The sequence below is a fragment of the Mya arenaria genome, chromosome 8 (genome assembly GCF_026914265.1).
Source record: "Mya arenaria isolate MELC-2E11 chromosome 8, ASM2691426v1".
NCBI lineage: Eukaryota > Metazoa > Mollusca > Bivalvia > Myida > Myidae > Mya > Mya arenaria.
This window is the reverse complement of record NC_069129.1, coordinates 579,868-586,278: the sequence shown is the minus strand read 5'-3', so window position 1 is coordinate 586,278 and position 6,411 is coordinate 579,868. Positions and strand designations below refer to the sequence as shown.

At 36.5% G+C, this 6,411-nt stretch overlaps 1 long non-coding RNA gene across 1 annotated transcript; it reads left to right on the top strand.

The window, feature by feature from the left end:
* The first annotated feature begins 757 nt into the window (after positions 1 to 757).
* Positions 758 to 5,449, top strand: LOC128245138 (uncharacterized). The gene is made up of 2 exons (XR_008263064.1): positions 758 to 1,321; positions 3,123 to 5,449. It is a non-coding gene; the product is annotated as an uncharacterized LOC128245138 (long non-coding RNA).
* Positions 5,450 to 6,411: the final 962 nt, after the last annotated feature.

Genomic DNA, 6,411 nt, shown 5'->3' with positions numbered 1-6,411 from the left:
GGCTAATTTCGACTAACTTGTTTCGTATAGCATAATACAACCACGACTTTAACGTGATGAATGTATTGACAGTGTGGCCTAGTTTGTGGATAAACAGCATAGGCTTACCTTGATAGTGATAGTATTAAGAAAGTCCCATTAATTAACTTACATGACACTGGGAAAAGAATCAGTCCAGCCCAGGTTACTGTAAGCTTCAGAGGTTTAATAATGCAGTGTGATGGTAGCAGTTTGAAACGTTAACATTTAAAATAATAAAGTTATGTTATGGTCTGTTCTGATAATAGGAAGGGCAGTAGGAAATATGTAGCAACAAAGAGCTATATGAGTCGAAAAATATAGCACCGATGTTTTTAAGTGCAACGGTTATAATCGGTTACTCCACAAAGAAATTTAATGCTTCGGAAGTTGAACGGACAATAAAATGCTTTTGGTATTTCTAATACGGTTACCTTTTAACAACAGATTGTTTGTTACAGCGAAACCGTTAAACGGAATAAACCTGTTGCATCATTCGGGGTAGGAAACGAGGGATTGACTTTGCGAAATTTGTGTAAAATAACCACACACTACCAGTAGTAGACTGGGGATTGTAGTCATTCACTCATTGAGGCGAGATTTCATTTTAAATCCAATAGCGAGTTTAGAACGGAACGCCTCAACCAATCAGCGTGTGAGTTTAAACCAATGAGAATACTCGATAGCTATATAAGAATTCTCACGGTCCTACGATGTTAAACAGTAGTACATGCTATCATACAAGTAACACGGAGAGAGACTTTACGCTCTATACGAGATTGGTAACGATACAAATCGTTTTACATAAAAATATATTCACAGCAGAATTATTATACTGATCGACAGCGAGGATGTTAAGTGTGGACAATATAGCGGACGTAGACACTAGTGCATTAACGATGCGCGTGCGGCCATGCAGACCAAAGAGTGACCAGAACACGAACATGACTGGATCTAGGCGGACTATATGTTTGCCAACAGTGATGGTCATAGCTCTTATAACCCTTTTATTGCCCATTCCACGGGCGTCTGCAATGCCGGGAGGGTACCTGTGCCACGCACAAATCACGTGTTTAAATGGTGGAATTTTACGGACTCCGGACAACCCATTTGACTTTTGTCGCTGCCACTGTCCAAAACATTTCGCCGGACTGAGATGCGAGTTCAACAGGAAGTTCCGGAGAAATAACCGGCTAAAGCGACTCGTGAGGATCAAGCAAGAAATGCTGCGGGAGCTTTTAAACCGCCGCCACCTTAGATGATCATTGTGGTGATCAGCGACCAGACTTAACTTATTTATTGGGTAAGTTAAACAATCTTAAGTCTTAATAAAGGGCGCACATGTTCAATAGGAATTATTTTTGTCTGAGTTGAACTTAAGCATGGTTACAACAAGACGAATAATGAAATGTCAGTGATGTTACATAGGAAATAAAAAACGGTAGCGACATACAGCTCTTGGCATCGTGATGATGCAATGTGGAAATTACCAGCGACAGCAATGTTAATCTCGCAAGCTAATCCCCTTGTGCATGATTTACATGCGTGAGTAACAGGTTGTACATAGCAGGTTACCATTTCTGACTAGAAAATGATCATTTTTGCTACGTAATAAAGAAAGACAACCATTTAGAATAAATAACAAACCCTACTTATCAAGTCAACTTAATAGAAAATAAATTTCAAAATAAGAATGAACTATTTGATAGCGTTTTTCGTTGGCGCGCGATTCGGAAGTATTGCCAAATAAATAATCAAGGGAAATACTTGTGATAAACTAGATAAAGGGTCCGTTATGATATTGTTCCATTGACAAGACGAGGCTTAATGATGAAATAACAAAAATGAAATAAAACAGTTTATTACATTTTATTGACATTGTGGTTTGGCCAACATTTGAAAATAGACCAAACCAGTTCTAATCAGATCGGCTGATTGAAATGCATTTTTACCGAGACTTGTATTGAAATTCTTTGTTTACTATCATTCCCTTTATAGAACAATTTGCGTTTGATTTAAGAGATGCGACTACAATATATCAAAAGCATCTTAATCTAGCATATTGTATATTAAAATAAAATCGTCTATCGAATTGAAAATAGTTCAGTAAACTTAAAATAAAGCCATAAATTTAACGGGAGTATGTGCTGTTTAAAAAAAAATCTGAATATATCTAAAAACAAAAATAATGTTAAGCGTTAATGTAGTTATTCAATTCAGAAGCAAGGCTTCATCTAATTCATAGTCTGTTTTTTTCGCGCCACAATAAACTCATAGCGACCTGCATGAATAGCCGCGTTAATAAAACAATTAATTAAGAACAATGATTATGATATAAATACACAATCATATATTAATTAGTCTGCAGTTTCGCGAGACACGGCCTTGATATGTGGCTATCAATTACAGCTATTGACCACTGCGGCACGCGTCTGTCATCTGACCAGTCATGGTCAACCACATATATTGTCATTAATGGCCGTTATCTGTGACCGACACATTCCCGGACTCAGGAAATACATGAAAACGTGAAGAAAAAATAAAAAGCTTCTAACCACAAACATTTAAGAGAATTTCATGACTTGTTGACCCGAAACAATTAATATAGGTTACGAGATCAAACGCTTAAGTATTTAAAAAAAACACGAATCAATTGACCTTAAAGTGAATGATAGCGCAAAAATAATCATTTACTCGACAAACATGCGAAGTAATACAGCGTTTATTGAACAGCGAACATAAATGAAGCTGACTCAGCGTCACTTGCATGACTGGGCGGGCGTTTAATTATGAATGGTTCTTAATTGAGCAAATTGTGCATGTTCGTCTAATTTACCACTTTTCAATTCAAATCGATGATTGCTCCACGTAAACTGCCTGTGTGTGTGTTGTAATGACACAGCTTAAAATCTCCTATTTAATTTGCTCGTAAATTGATTTCATGAAAATGTAATTTCAAATAATTTATTGAGTGTATATAATTCTAAAATAGAACATAATGAGCTGCTGTGGTCCTAATTACTGTCGACAATGTGTTGACATGTTATTGAAGTACATTTTGTCAAGTGATATCTTTATTCATGTTTCCTTGTTCTGTTTTTCAGAGTTTCACGGGTTAACTGCTATCCAGTCACGAGGGCACACCGACAAACAGACGGGCGAACGATTCAAGATTCCCGGTCCCTTGGCGACACCATCATCCAACTATCACAGAAATTAATCAACGGAAATACCATTTCCATTACAATTAGAAAAGAGGCATTATCTACCGACCTTTGCAAAGGATGCAATCAATATAGACGAGAATGACATACACGGATATGAATGGGGAATTAACACAGCGGAATGTTCTTTTCTTGTGACGATATTAATGGAAGGCTTCATTCGGATCTAGTTTGATCTCCACAGGAACCCAATTGATACAGCCTACATATACAATCATACAATAACTTCGCGTTAAGTGATTAAAGTAACCACCCGGAGGATAGGACTTAGCGTGACTATTTTAACACAGTATGTGACATGAGTCTAACATTGCATTCAGAACTTGTCCGTAGATGGCACTAGTTCGACTTTTATTAGGAAAAGAAGAAGGCGGTTTTATATGATGCTGATGTCATATGAAGAAGGTGTGCCCCGGGTGTTTAATTTCGAATGTAAACTTGTCAGAATGGTTGGACAATTGAATATACCCGTTTTAATAGCGATACAGTGATGAGTGGCCAGTAACATTTCTAGTCAAGTTGTGATGTCATAACTTTTCGAAATCCCTGATGACGTCTAGTCCTCGTGTCGGTGTTCCTTCTGGTTTACCATGAGTCTTTCATTCCGTCCATTCACTCAATCATGTTTGTTTTTATTTTAAACTAATTTATTGACATTTTTCATTATTTATTTTCATCGTTTTCTTCATTTGTTTGATCATCTACCATTAAGTAGAAATACACTCCATAAACGGTTCAAATATAATTCGAATCGTTTGCACCCATCATAAATATCAACTGATGTGTTCAAACATTGTCACTGCCTCGTTGCACTTATTAGGTGTAACGTATTACAGTATATGCCATGTACAAATATATATCAAATAACAACCAGTTTTGATATTATTAACGTTACATTTATGATAAGTTTCTACACTTCCCAAGATATGCGCGAATTTTGAAATTATTCTGCATTCTCATTTTTGTTTAACTCTGTTAAAGTCATTTTAAAGACATTTATTAATTGGAAAATGTAAATTGTTTTTTGACAAGCAAACGACGTTGCACGACATCGCTGCATAATTCTCCATTGTGTTTACACTATTTATTTCCTCTCATTATTCATCGTTTATATCTGATGTTTTATTGACACACTTGTCTTTTCTATTTTCGGCGACAGTACCATATTTAGATTTTTGATTGAGTTGTTGTTTTTATCCTGTCGCGAAGAAAATGTAGTGTGGTTGTTATGTTTTGAAATGTACCGCCACAACTTCCGGTTCGTAAAGAACATGCAGTTGTAAAACTCACGTTCTTCCGCAAGCATGGGCACCACAAGACACTGTTTGGTAAACGTGGCACGACCACTTTCAGTTAATGACTTCTGATAATCTTGACCTTTTGGCATGTGGTAAATAGTCAGACACATCAAATTGATAAATATTTTGATAAAGTTCTAAGCCACATTTTTTCTAACAACTTCATATCCTTAAAATGTATTTTGCTTTAGTTCAACTTTTGACAACAACTTTTTTGTGATTATTTTTTGTTATGACTTGTATTCAATTATTTTATAGAATATACACTATTTATTTTTATTAGATTATTCAAATATACTCTTATTTCCGGTGGGTTTTCCATTTGTTTACATTCCATCATACCATCTCATGTTACATCGTTTTAAATTATTGGCGCTATTGCAAAGCCGTCGCTCATCGTCCCATTCGACTGTTTTAACCATCGCAACTTATACTTTCGGCAATCAAATCAACATAGAAAGTCAAAATAGAAAGCATCTTTTAAAACTTCTTTACTTGGCTGCATTAACATATTTTGACAGGAGCATTTAAGTTACATTTATTTGACAAATCAGAAGTAGAAAATGACACATACAGCGGATGAAACCCAGTCATAAGAACATGCGTGAGTAAGCCCGCATGTCACTCATTAACATCTCTCTGGACGTTTGCCGAGAGACAAACATAAAAATACATTTTAGCGTGATTTTCCTGTTCGTAATGAACAACCCCGAGCTTCTGTTGCAATGGTAAAGCTGTATATCGAGACCATCCCCCCGTCCTCACCTTTGTCCTCACCCTCGCCTAGTTCATGTTACATGTTACCATTGTTTTGCTCACTATGTGTATTTATGTTTGTTTTTTGTCGATTTAATTACAATGATATTTGAGAAGAAAACAAACGAAAACAATAAAATATTGCAAATTGAATATGTGTTGATATTGTTCTATTCCGTAAGGTTTGGAATGTAGACTTACAAAAAAATAACAAAAAACGTTGCGGGAGAAACTTCAGGGTATACACTGCGAATAAGTCACAGCTACTGTCCTTCCGCTCAAGTGCTGTAATGAGACTTTACGGTTTCATCCCCGTTTTCCGGAAAATGGCGTAATAAGGAGTTTGTGTAAAGTGCTTGAACATGAAAGAACGTGATATAACTTGCCGACAACTTTACAACGCAATAAATACAACTTAATGAAGGTATACTCGTATACTTATTCGCTTATTGTACGATACTATATAACGTCTTTACCAAGTTTCGAAAGATATGGTTGATTTACTTCGCCATATATTTGATTAAAACAGACCTTAAAACTAAAATACTTTATATTTCCATTTTAAGAACTAGCATTGTATTTCATAAACGAAACATGTTAAGCTGATAACTTACGTAGCGGCCGCTTTATGTATTTTGCAATACATGAATGAATCAATCAATGTGGCTCCCAATGTTAAGATGTAAACGTGATATTGAGTAATTCATTCATTCAGAACTACGTGCGACAGCTGGTGTAGCGCCTCCCCCCTCAAACAGGGTTACGTGTTTGCACCAAGCCCAGACCATTGCACGGTGTCACACAAGGACATTTTCGTTTATTTTTATTGTTTTGTCCGGTACTACGTGTGCGAAGGCACTTAATAGAGGCCTGTTCAGAAAGGAAGTTATACATATAAAGAATTTCCTTAGCTTCTTCGGTATGCCGAAAAGTTGATAGCATGCTTTTCGTCACACAGCACCTCCGACAAAATGTTTTATTGTATTGAAGGTGGAAACGTGATACTCTCTCGCCGCTAGTAGCTAGATGGCCATGCACGCAGTCTGATAGGTCGGCCATTTCCACACCGAGCGGACATGGATACTACCGGACAGCACCATAATGCACCAGTCAAT